The sequence below is a fragment of the Contarinia nasturtii genome, unplaced genomic scaffold (genome assembly GCF_009176525.2).
Source record: "Contarinia nasturtii isolate CC-2019 unplaced genomic scaffold, AAFC_CNas_1.1 Cnas_scaffold_928, whole genome shotgun sequence".
NCBI classification, from domain to species: domain Eukaryota; kingdom Metazoa; phylum Arthropoda; class Insecta; order Diptera; family Cecidomyiidae; genus Contarinia; species Contarinia nasturtii.
Window position 1 is genome coordinate 4,272,196 of NW_022198275.1, and position 14,109 is coordinate 4,286,304.

The following is a 14,109-nucleotide window of genomic DNA, read 5'->3' on the forward strand; positions in this document are numbered from 1 at the left end:
AACGAACGGAGTCGCATCGTTGTTTTTGTGCTTCAGTTAAAAATTGTTTTTTTTCAACGTGTGTACCATTTGTATTTTATGGGTGCTCTTACTTTTGTTTGTAAAAGCCAATTTGGTTATCGTACATTACGTATTTTTTGTTTGTTCCAAATTTAGATATAGACAGTGAAAACCTTCGAACTTTAAATGTAAAAAAGAAAAGATCGTGCCAAATGGTCGTCATCAAGTGTAAAAAGTAGAAATTCAAAAGCACGATTAAATTTTAAGAATTCAAAGCAGAACAAATTAGCGTGAATGTTTTGTTGTTGATTTTTTTTAAATGGTTGTTTTTGCTTTTTGTCGGCTTAATTTTAAATTGTATATCTATTACAAAGCATATAATAATGAACTGTCGTACGGAAATCGCTTGAATGTGCTCAAACTAGTGAAGTTTACTGTATAAATATAAACAGTGTAATAAAAGGACAGTGTTTTTTACGTGATACCAATTTTTCTTCTTCTTCCTCTTCTTCATCTGAATGCATGTGCAAGCGATCGCAATGAAACTGTTACAATTATGATACTCGCTCCGAAACGACAGCAACGGAATACTGAAAAGGTAATACATAATTTATTCTCATGATGATGTGAATGATCAGAATAGAAATATAAACATACAATTGCTAAAATGTTTAGAAACATAGACTATTTATTATTTGGTTTGTTTTGATTTTTTTCATTCTTGTAAAATTGCACAATTCTAAAATATTTGATACAATTGCATCGTGAAACTGAGAATTGAATTCCAAAAGAAGGCATTCTCTCATTTTTTTAGCTTCTGCTTCTTCTTCTTCTTATGCCTGGCTGTCTTTCAATGAGGCGACGAAAAACGTAAATTTGGCTCATTCTTTCGCTCTCGTCGTCTCTGGGTGGCGTGTATAGTTTTCAATTTTATCGTTTTTACGGAATCTATAAAGAATTGCACTGCTTGTTGTCATGTTTGTTTTACATATATTGATTTGCATAGCGCGCATAAAAAAACAACAACCGAAAACCACAAAAAAAAGAGAAGTCAATGCTTAACATTGTGGCATGGTTACACGATTCGCAATTTATTTTCGCTGTTGGATATATCGTTGTTGATCATTTCTTTTCACTGACAAAACAACGAAACAGCCACACAACAACCAAAACTGAAAACAATCCGCGGATGATATGAATATATGGTTAGAACAGAAGTTGCACGATTAATATCGAAAATATAAAGCAAATGAAATGCACAGTCGCACAGCTTGTAATAATTATTTTGATCACTTAACGTAATAACATCGACGATTAAAGTGCATTCAGATTTATAATTTAAAGAGTTAAACGTTTGGTGCGCGATAAATGTTTGAAATCACCGCTAACAGGTTGCAGCAACGGAAATCCAATGAGTCAAATGGACTCTTTTTTTCTCTTCGTCGAATCAGTTTTTATGACATCTTGCTGTTAGATAATGATTTATCTAATACATGATGATATGCAAAATTGAATGACCGTTTGCTATTTTATCCAGCGCCAATGGACTTCTCGATCACCCAAACATGGGATGAAAGAGAATAAAAGTTCAACGTCGATTTCAAGTGTTACACAACGCACAAAGAATAAAGTAAATCGGTTGGTGCGATTCAGACAAACGTGTACAGAACATGAATTAAAACAACCGAAATTCATAAACTACATCGGCTGCGGTACGTTGTCATGTAAATTGCATGCGCGAGAAAAAAAAAACACCAACAAAATAACAACAACAACAACTGAGCGAAGACAAAAATTGCAATGCGCACAACATAAATTAATGGCTTTGAATTTGAAAAATACGAGTTCTTAACGCTCAGTTCGTAGATCACCGTTAAAATATTTACATACAGTTAAATGTAATTCAAACTTCAGTCTTGTACTTTCGCTTGCTCAATATTTTGTTTTTGTTTTTTTTTTCTTCTTAATATTTATTTATGACAATTTTCAATTTATTTAATCGAAAATGTCCAACATTAACGTAATTGCCAATGAAAATTAGGATTTAACATGGACGTAAGTGTGTTTTGGCGCGATATCGATAGAGAAAAGAATGAACAAAAAGTGGTCTTACACCATTTCTCACCTGTGACAACGACACCAGTGAGAACCGTCAACTTCCTCAAGCTAGGAAAGGTCGTATGGGTCGTATTTCATGCAAAAATCTCTTTCACTGCGAATAGTGAATTGTTTTTAATTAAATATTTGACTTGAAACAAGCGATCTTTTAGGTGAAATTTGAATTAATTTATTTATTTCAAAATGAAAATTAAATCTTATGGAAACTCAAAGTAGAAACCTAATCAATTGATGTGATTGAAGCTCTGAATATTTTCTGTGTGAAATTGTATATTCTCTGCATCGATCTTTGTTTGAATAGTCTTTGCGACTTTGCGTCAATGTATGTAATCCATTCTCATTAAATAACGTTTGTCGAGCACACGCACGTAGTTCTTTGAATAATATTGCATTGGCCAAGAAGTCCAAATCTCTGTTTTATATCTCAAATAGCCTGTTTCGACATTGAAATAACACGCGTTTTGATAGTACATTTGGTTTTTTTTGTATCTTTATTGTATAGAAAGAAGCGCAGAAGAAGAAGAAGAAAAAAATTGTTATAGGCAAGGTAGAAGCGACAGCGCGATGCACCAAAAAACAAGTTTCATTTGGTTTTGTAATGTTATGAGAGCAAACGATGACTGTAATTATCAACAGTCTTAGTCTTGTTTGTCTGTGCGTGGCTAGCATATACCTATATGTGCACAGTGTTTTTGGTTCGATAATCTCAATGAAAGAAACTTTGAAGTAAATGCAGCAGGAAAAAAAGCGACTAGAAATCTGCATAAATGCCACATTTGAGTCTCTGTCTTGAGTCATTGCGCGCGGCGCACTCTGCAATAGCAGATAAAGCGCGATACAACATAGTCCGAAAAATGTTTGTTCCAATAATCATATATCTTCTTCGACTGGAAGTTTTTCCTCTTCCTTTGTTTGTGCGACTGTGTAACAACGCAGATTTACTATGCACATTGGAAATAATATTTTCTTTTTTTCTTCAGTTTTGATCGGGTATTTTCAAAAACCAATAGTAACAGAGTGTGGATCGCATCAAAGCCGACAGTCGCCTTTTGTTACCTGCAATGATAATGTATTTATGTGCCACTGTTATCACTTAATTGATCTTGAAGACTAGCGGCTAGTTCATAAAATTGGTGCATGCATCATGCAGCTACGATGGCAAATACATCGTGCGATTTCACGCTTATTTGTGTTGCAAATCTTTCATTGTGCGCAAATTGTACGACCAAATGGATGGTATGACAAGTCCCGTGAAAATAAAAAGGACTCTATCGAAAATCGTCTTGTTATAAATAGCAAATCAAGCGTGTTTTCAGCCAAATTTTCTTGTGTTTTTGCATATATACTCTTTTTTTTCTTCTTCAAAATAAATGAAAATGTATGATTGTAAGTGGATTCATTAAGTATGGATAAATGAGATCATTCCATGATGTGTGTTTTTTTCTTCATAAACTAAAAGATGTGATCTGTTGGGTTTGCAAGCAAAATTCGCGCAACCATTCATTTCCATATTTCAAGTCCACGATTATTGTCTATTTTGTTGCATTTTAAAGCATTTAATTTATTTTTCTGCGTTATTCCATCGGGACAGAAGAAATGTAGAGAGTCGATTTGCCAACCATGGAACGATTGTGAATATGCATATTAACAAAAAAAAATGTTGCAACGATTGCTCTACGGTTGCAGTCGTACAGTTCATTAAATAATTCAAGTATCTCAATCGCTATCATCCATAATACCTGTGTAGTGTGAACACGGTGTAAATAAATGTCTTGGTTATGCGTTTTTTCTTCTCCGTTTCTTTTTTTATTTAATTCAGTTGAAAGACGCTGGACCAAATGCAAATTTCATTATGATAACAGTTATATGCCACAGTGCCAACGTATCGAGAGCAGTTTGACTCGTTCAAATTGCATCTTTTTTTCTCTCTGCCTTTCATTTCAAATGTTTTGACTCTGAGTTGAATGCGATCAGTAACACTTGAACCGTTTGCCCTTTCAACATTTTTTTTTCCAACTTTCTTGAGCTCATTATTTTTTATCACTTCAAAGTGTTTCATTGATGTTTTATATCATTTCTTGACTATTTATTTAATTTCGACTCACAACCACTGTTTGAAAAACTGCCTCTTGACGGTGAGTGGAATCGAATCGGGTGGAGGAGCAGTTATATCCATTTCGATTACTTTTCCAAACAAAAAAACGGTTTTTCTGTTGCGAATTTATGACGTATAAAATGCAAAAATAAAAATATATGTTACAAAATCTATTTATATTGTTGCAATAGAACAGCGGAGCGTTCCCTTTTATGTTTATTTAACTTGTTTATGGTATTTGCAAAGCATGTGATCGAGTACAATATAAATGATCTTAGTTGTTTGAACATTTTTTCTCGTGCATTTTGTCACATTTTTGCTCCATAAAATCCACCATGCAAACAAATTCAATGCCACTGATCTTTCATGCTCGCAAACAAAGCTCCACGCTTTTCATTATTTATCGTATTTTGACATTTTTTTTACTTCTTTTCTTCGCTGTAACTTTACCATAGGACACTGTCTATAATCTAATCTATGCAAAATATGCCCAATGAAATAGCAATGACAAACGTAAGAGCGCATAGAGTGATAGAGAGAGAGAGAGAGAGAGAGAGAGAGAGAGAGAGAGAGACGAAATAGTTGTAAAATCAACTCAGGTTAATAACAATAATAAAAACTGACTGGATAGTGAGAGAGTTTTTAAATGCGATCGGCAATGTGTGCTTCGGCTTGAAGCGCAATTGTGTTGAGAGGTATCATTAACGGCCGAATAATGCCGCGACGAGAAAGACACACCGAAGAACACATGCTTAATGCCTCGCACAAATCACAATAAATAAAAACAAAAATAATGAAGAGAAAAAAAAATACATATATTCCTGCAATGACTGAACAAATTAAATTGAAAATGAGCGACGGAGAGATAAAACCATCGCAAAACAACAGACCGATGAAATTTGAGATAGCGCCGCCGCAACGCGACTTTTGTTTCGATTTTTTTTTCGCTTTATCTTTGTATATATCTATCTTGGAGTGAGTTTTATTGCCGTTTTGTTTATAATTTATCGCTACACAGTGTTCAAAAGCACATTGCCCAGTTGTAAAATTGATTTGAATTCGGTCTCAATGTACAATATGAGAGGTCTTCGTCTAACCCAGTCAAGTATTTAATTTTTCACGCTGATGATGCGACTATTTTAAAATAATATTGATCGAAACGATGCAGCCCTCATATTCGGTCTGGCAGAGATCACACTTCAAAGCAAATTGAGACACACACACACACACACAGAGAGAGAGAGAGGGGGGGAGAGAGAGAAGGAGCGGAAAAATATTTAAAATGGGAAACACTCCATGGCCACAATTTGTACATGTGACTCCAATCAAGTTTAATGAAAACGCTTTGAAGAAATGAAGCGGCGGAACTTTGACTGTTTGTGCGATATTATAGGAAAATCAAACGGTATATGTTTTTCGTAATGATTTCCATTAATTGTTCTGACGATTGAACTCGAATAGAATTTATGCGCGTTTATATAAACAATCAACACGATGCTGATTTTGTTATAGTTGGAAAAGTTCAATTTACCGTTAAATTTGTGAAGGCTCAACCAATTTGTTTTCCTTGCATCTTATCTTTATCATCTACATGTGATTTTAAATCGATGTAATTTTGTTTTTGAATTTAAATATCAATGTTTTTGCACAAATACAAACCAATGTACATGAAGAACCGTTCACAATGATTCTATCGCAAAAATGTTACTTTGTTGTCGTCGACTTTTTTACTGTTTTAAAATAATCAATACAATACGGATGCTAAACGTGACAATCTATAGAGCTATTGCTATTGCATTATAATTTGTAGTGCTTGTGTTTGGCCAAACATAGCGTAAAAACTGTCATAGGGAAACCTTTGAGAATTTTTTTTTAATTCTTTTTCACCTGATTCAGTTAAATTTCCTTGTTACGTTTTTTTCGCCTCTTTCACAAAACATTGTTAAGCCGCTTACGGTTTCATGTAGCGTAAGGGGAACATAAAAACATGAAAAATTACAACATTAAAAGAGATTGTTACAGCGTTTGACTAAAAATCTATTTATATTTCAAATTGAGTGTATCGATAGTGAAAAAAAGGTGATTTTTTGACTACGATTTTAAAAGAAAAACGATCATATTTAAGCCACTTTTATAACGCAATTGGAAACAATTAAGGCAATAAGCGTAACAGTGATTTTGGGAGATTGGCAGATATTTCACGTTGATACTATTATTTTTACGTCGAAAAATTGGCCCGAAATCTTTTGCGAAATATTATTTTTAATCAAGTAAAAACTGATTAATATTGGCAAACGCCCGAAAAATTCGAATACCTGAAGTATTCGGCCAGATACCCGCCATACCCAACATTTCTATGATCGGATTTGATTTCTCGTTGGATCGGAGTCCCATTGCGTTGTTGGCTACATAACTAGTCATTTTGCTCATTTTATGCTTTATTTTAGTTTATGTTTATATATGGACCCCTTGATATGTCGTATATTCAATTTCACTTGTTTTACTTATGGCCATTGCTATGAATCTAACTTTCATTGTTTTGCACGCGGAAAGGGAATAAGGTGTTGAATGAAAACTCCGAGGAAAATGTTAAGCGAAAGCCTTAACAACGCCAATAAAAAGTAGACACTTGAATTAAAAAAAAAAAAACAAAAACTCGACGATGCATTTTATTATTTAGGATATTCATTACGGTGAACAACGAAAACTAGTGAAATAATTGTTTGCACTTTCTTCTTTATTGCTTGGTGTCTATAAAAAATGCCCATGGCATTGTTTTCATTCTATTGTATCGAATGAATAGCATGCAACGAGCACTCGAGAGAGTTGTACAAAAAAAGCAACGAAGTGAAAAAGTTATCAGTGTCTGAATCAATTCAAATGGTGTTTCACAGCTTCATCTCTATTGCTGACGAAATTAAAATGTCAATTGAAAGATTCACGAGATTGTGCACACACGATTACTGAAATCGATATCAAATGCAGTGTTTATATTTGTGCAGTAGTTTATAATTGACTGCGTGCAAGTGTTTTCTTTCTATCTCTTGAAAATAACCTTTTAAAGATCCTATTTCAAATTTACACCGCACTAAATACACACACACACAAGCACGAAGCAATTCTAAAGACATGTGGTTGTTGTTTTGAATGTGCCTTGAGGTGGCTGGCAAACAATCTAATAAGAATACTTAGATAAAAAAATGTTTCATTGTTGACAAGCACTATTTCATTTGATTCGGGCGGCGATGGAATCGTTTCTCCCGACAATTGACTTTGGCAAACGCCTTTTTTCTGTTTTAATCTCGTCATCACTTCTATTCAAGTCAAACTATTCAAAACGCTAAAGATGCGTGTCATAATTTGTGTGCGCCAGCTGCTGTTTTAGTGCAGTCATCGTAACAGGCTATTGCTAAACACTCTCATCTGGTTCTCAGTAAATGCATATTGCACACTGAATTTGGGTCGAGCAATAATTTTAAAAATTTTGTCGCATATCAATCGCACACAATTTTGTTGCCCCTTATAATAATCGTAATGTTTGTGTTGCGACAACATGAATTAGTTTCAAATATTAAATGGGAAGTATCAGGCGCGTTAAATAATTGAATGCATTAAATAACGAAGCAATAACTGTTCTGTTTGCCATTCTATATGCAAAGAGAAAACAAATCATTGCGGCGCTCATATATTATAATTAAATGAAGTGACACAACTTTTATCACAACAGATTCGATTCGATTACATAAAAATCAACAAACATGTTCAACATCACAGCAACCACAGTCTATGTATAATAACGCACAATAATTTCAATAATAATAATTTTAAGACAACAATTTCAATGAATCTGGTTTTCGTTTTTCACTTGCCGCAAATCTAAGATATCGTTTGTGTTTTTTGAACGGGCCTGGCAACCATTATTTCGTTTGATATAGTTGCTGTTTGAAATGAAAATCGATTCGAATGTCATTTTCGATGTGTATGGTGATGGAATGATTGTCATCCGAGCTCAAATAAAAATAGAGATGTTTACGCCCAATCAAATTTGTACCCAATTTATTGAATGACAATTGAATTCTAATATCGATATTTATTCCAACTCAATGTCACGTCATACAAGAATTTTACGTAAACACACTTTGGCAAAGAAAAGAACTTCACAGTTCCGAATTTTTTCGTTCGCAGAAACATTTCCGAATAATAACACACAGGCACACACATTTTTTTTCTCTTTTCTTTGGCACTTTCATGTTCTTCCTATGTTTTTTCAAATGAAAAAAAATTTATATAAAATTTATGTTGTGTGAAATTGAAACAAGTAAACACAAAGTGAACTGAAGGGTGTTTGTTTTTCGATTAATTTCTTGAAGAATGAAATATGATTTTAGAGTGCTGCGGCTGTACAAACGGTTCATCGAAAATTCACAAACACAAAGTGCGTTACCATCACCAACGGAAATGAGCGCAAAAAATCGAGAAGTCTAGTGGCTTTTACTAAAAGAAAAACATACGAAAATCTTAATGAATTGTCTGTCAACACAATGAATGAAATGAATACAGCGTAGTTTTTCTTTTTAATATAATTAACGAGCTGAAAACGGGTACTTTTCTTTTGTCCACTCGCAAGAAATCGTCCGATTTTTCGGTTACCCTTTAGCAAAATGAATATAAGCGTCAACAGTGTGTATTATCATCGATATTAGTCAAGTGGACAATTATATAAATTTCCCACGAAAAACTCGTAATGATCATTAGGGATCAAAAAAATTCCTTAAAATATGATCGAGTAAAAGTGTTATTGGCATGAATTTGCTAGTTATTGTTGTTGTTCCGTGAATAACCGGAGCAGATAGTGAAATTTTAAATATAGACAATGAATGCATGCTATTTTCTGTCGTTCCTCCATTCCTGTACGCATTCCGTTCACGTTCTGTGGTTTACGCTACATATATGCTTGGCAATGTATACATACTCAAAATTCAAAGCCAAAGGAGATGCTGCCATATAAATGATCAACATTCGCAAACTATTAATAACTCTTGATGCTATATGTGCGTATACATATAGAATTTTTGCCAGTTTGTTTTTTGCTTGGTTGCGATTGTTATCGCATACATTCGATCGTTTATCAGACTCGTTAAATATTTGCTGTTGTTATTCATTTGGCCAGTTGTTGGCTGGCTATTCATTTACATAGACCATAAATGCAACGCAATGAGAAAAAAGGGAAAACAAATCATTCGATGGATTGATGGTTCGCGAAACTGTTTCGGTTTTTTTTCTGCTTTATAGAAAAAGTCTATTTGAAATTGCCACAGGATCATTTATAAAACGGCTGTCTATTTGTTCCTTCAGAGGTCTGAAAAAAAGTGGCAGTCATCATCGCCGGCCCAATCATACAGGCTTCAATAAACATTCATAATAGTCTTTTATTTAATGTGGATATTTTTGTATTTCGTTTCTTTGGCTTTTGCTAAAGTGTTTGATTCGTTAAGTTGAATGTAAATTGAATCGACGAAGATAGGTTTTGTTTCATTTGGTTTTCTCTTTCTCTCTCGATCACACTCTCCTTGGTTGTCTCGAAAAAAAGCATATTTTAAAGGCAAAAATCACAGAAAAAGAATAAATCTTCATCATCATTATTCTGCAATTAAATTTTACACCGATAAAAATCGAATGTGCAATTGCTTTTGAAACACAGACAGATAGACTTCCGAGAAACATGGACAACGGAAAAGCCAGCCACAATAATGCAATTAGCGAAAGTAATAAATAACAAACCAAGAAAAGGCTGCTAATTGATGAATATAATAAAACGCTTCTGTCCAATGATGAATCAAGTCGTGCAATTCACTCTCCGCAGGTTCCAACTCTGGACTCGCTTATTTTTTTTAATGTATTATACGTGTATCTATCGTCAAAATCATGTTTGTCGCATAGCCGGTGGCGATTTTACAATAAATGAGGCATGTTATTGCTCAATTAAAAGTATGTTTGCAAATCTTCGTTGTCGCTATTAGAAGCAGTGGGCAAATATTTATAAGAAAAAATGGTGAAACCTCCTCCGCTGATAATTGAAAGTGTATTGCATTGGAAACGAAATCCTTTTCTCCTCTTTATGCATCAGTTTTACCTTTGAATTTCACGCTCAATTTTCTTACCGCACGCACAGCCATAATTGATGATCGATTGAAACACATGATAAAAAAAGTAAAAATCTGCTCTCGACTCCATTTTATTGAAATTAAAGATATAACAAATTTATGTGTATTGCAGACAAGAAACAAAAAAAAACACAGATAAAATCGATGTATTTCGTTTTTTAAGCCGTTCAACAATAAAAAAGTGTACAGACAAAAAATGCTCTCAACAAGATACATAAAATCGATCGAAATAACACGATGTGTTTTTTTGCGTGTTGATCGTTCTTGATAAAAAAAAAATTATGTGCGCACGCTGTATTCACATTTGCATCGGAAAACTATTAACCGATTTAAAAAAGGAAAAACATTTTTTTTTAAAAAAAGCAAGACAGACAGACAAAGATTGAGTGCAGCACAAAAAAAAGAAGTGCATTCATTATCCATGGTGTTTATTGATTTTGACTTTCTCTCATTTTGGCCGCAAATGCGAGCAATGGCAATGTCAGCGAGATTGAGAAGAAAGTGCATTGGCAAAAAGTTATTACTATTACGCCACCTTTGAGATACGAAACGACCTCGAAGCGGTCAAATCGACGAGCAACGATGCACATCGCGTATCTCTGTTGTCGGATCGGCGCATTGAAGCCAATGTGTGTAATTTTTGGGATTTGATGTATTTTTTTTCACGACCGCCTGCCGTGAGATGAAGTCTGACTCATGTATGGCCCAAAGCTATAGTTTGTTAATATTTTATAGGGGAAATTTCTCAATTCATTACCGCCATAAATCTTTTAAAAGGAAATCTAGATCGGATGCAATAATATATTCATTTGATGCGTGAACAGAAGAAAAACACACACACTTACACAGATATACCTTTAATTGTGATCAATTGCTGAAAGTCAGATATGTTTAAAGTATGGGAAGTAGTTGCTGTGTAAATGATTCGATTTGAAAGGTTTCATCGAAATGTGATGTATATTCAAATTAATATCGACTTATGTGCATGTGATTTAAGTCCAATGTCCACGAATTGTGCCGTTGAGATTATCAAATGGAAAGGAGAAGAACAAAAATTTGGCGAATCACGCAAACTTACCAAATGACATCCATGACATTTTTTGCGTGCGATGTAACAAAACGATTACAAATGTCGCGATGTCCAAATGTTGCACGTATTTGCATTTCAGATATGCACATATTCGGTGACACACAAAAAAAAATCTTTTCACATACAAAACACAATCACGTTTATCAATTTGCGTATATTTTTATTGCCAATCAATTACCGTTACATACTAAATAATACTTAACATTTTCACAAACAGAAAAGCCGAGTGCCTAAAGTGTGTGGCGAAATAACAGTATTTAAATCGGTGAGCTGAGAAAATAAATAACAACCACAACATTCAACATACATTATAATTACAATAATTTCATCGATCCTTTTAATTAAACATGCGCACAAATTGGTCAACACAGCGACAACATAACGTGATTGCAAGTAATCATAAATTTACTGCTCAGATCGAAAAGAGGCCTCCGGTGGACTGGACACCTCGGGCATTCGTTCAAGCAAAGATCAAAAATTAAGAACTTTTATCAGTTGAGTGTGTTTTTGATGAGTGCCACAATGTGTTTTTTTATTATTGTTTTCATCAACAATAACTATCCTTAATGGACATTATTGTTGTATGTGGGGGTGTTTCATACTGTTTTAAGTGCTTTAAATGATTAAGAATTTTTTTCATAAAAAAAAAACCAATTAAAATTCACGCCACAATAAATTCGCAACGGGTGAGTCATAAATATAAACATCCACTCTTTTCGAGCTCATAATGTAAAGAAAATGTTCGTATATTCATTTTGATCGCACATCTATTTGTTTACATTGCCGCTTGTCTTGCGATGTCACTCTGAATTTGTGAAAATTAAAATCGATGCGTATCCGGAAGCATAAACTAAAGAGCATTAAACAATGTAAGTCAGGCGACGATGGTTTCAACGATTTTTTGCACGTGCAATGTGTATCCATTTTTTTTTGCTGTGTTTTCAACACATTTGAGCCAAAAGCGTTTTAGCTGGCAGTAAAAGGAGTGCCGTTCTTTTTGGTTACAAACGCAATCAACACATTTTGGCAAGCCGAAAATGTTTGGATGGAACCGTGTGATGACTTACTTCCACTTGAGAATATTTTTCGTCTTCTTTTCAGTTTTATCTTGGTGCGCCAACTGGGCATTCATGAACGTGATGCAATTAAAAATGCATGATCCAAGTTTTCCAATGCTTTTGCTCTGTTTATTCTCTCCTTTTATTCGAAATTTTGCATTCGGTGCCATTTTTTCGGTGTAAAAGCCAAAAAGAACAGTTCTCAAGAGGTGGTTTTAACATTGAGTATGCATGTTGAGTATGGATTTAATATAGTAAATCTGAAAATTTACCGTTGATCATTATTGTAAATTTGAAGAGTGTGTGCGCATTTGCGATGGTATTCCTTTAATTCATGTTTTTGATTGTTTTTCGCTCGCCCAGAATGAACAGTGTACGTGTGCGTGTGTGTGTGTAAGAACGATGAAAACGAAGTAATTGGATGCCAAAGTGACTTGGAGTTTCAGTGTAAAAAGATTGAATTGAATTTGAGATTGACTTGAATGCATTTCATTTGGTGTCGTTTTTCTGTGGGGCTTGTTGCTTTTTTCTTCTTCATTTGTTCGATTTCATATTCGGGACACGGATATGCAATAAATCGAGTAATTGTGGCAGCACTCAACTGTTTGATGACCATATAAAAAACAGAGCTGCATATATATCATGTATGATTAATACTGAAAACAAAAGTGCAATGAAACACAAAAATAAAACACTTTGTTGTTGCTGGCGTTTTTGTTTCGTTTGTGTTACGAAAATTTATGAGCTGTATCTGATACTTAGTCCCAAAGAAGAAAAAACGCGATTTTTTCGGTATTTCGCAAGAGACGAAAACTAAAAAAATACTTATTAAATTTTGTTGTCGAATGAAATGAGAAATTTCTTTTTGGTTCGTTTATATGGGTAAGACAAGAGATGCAAAAGGTGCTTCTAAATCATCGGTTGATTAAAAAATCATTTTTTCTTTTCTTTTCATTACGATATGTGAACAAAATCAACACTCAATAAGTCTTCTTTTTTTTTGCTTTCACTTTGTAAACGATGATATCGATAAAGGTTCGACTGCCACTGGAAAGCGAAAATGATTGTTCAACGAATTTCAACTAATTAAACTCGCTGAAAAGTTATATTTAGGCAAATTTGCACACAAAAACAGCAAAAGATGAAAGTATCAAATTTTTAAGAGTCATCAGTCGTGCATTGTTGAAGACTAAACGATTTTTTTAAAATGTAAAAAGTCCATAAAATCCACCTAATGTCAATTAATCAATTATATGAGGGGAAAAAATGTGAAAAGAACGTTATTTCTTGGAAATTTGTAGATGAATTTCCATGTTGCATGTATTGATGCGTGCACGAAGCAAATATATCGCATAAAAATGTGATGCAAACCATTTGAAGAGAAGCACGATTCTCGCGCTGTCTGAAGTGTTGCAAATGAAGAAGAAAAAAAATACGTTACGCAAGTCGATACAATGACGGTGCCTGATTTATATTGAATGAACAAATAACATCCAAACCAAATGATACAAAAGTTTTGTTCCTTTTTGGTTGTTTCGATTTTGGTCGTCATGAAAACATTGCAAACTCAATGATATTCGCATA

The 14,109-nt window shown here is 33.9% G+C and overlaps 1 protein-coding gene across 1 annotated transcript in view; it reads left to right on the forward strand.

The window, feature by feature from the left end:
• The first annotated feature begins 365 nt into the window (after window positions 1–365).
• LOC116342734 overlaps window positions 366–14,109 on the forward strand; it is a 42,909-nt gene continuing 29,165 nt past the window's right edge. The window contains exon 1 of the mRNA XM_031770452.1: window positions 366–598. The gene's annotated coding sequence lies outside the window, so the exon portion shown is untranslated. The remainder of the gene's footprint in view (window positions 599–14,109) is intronic.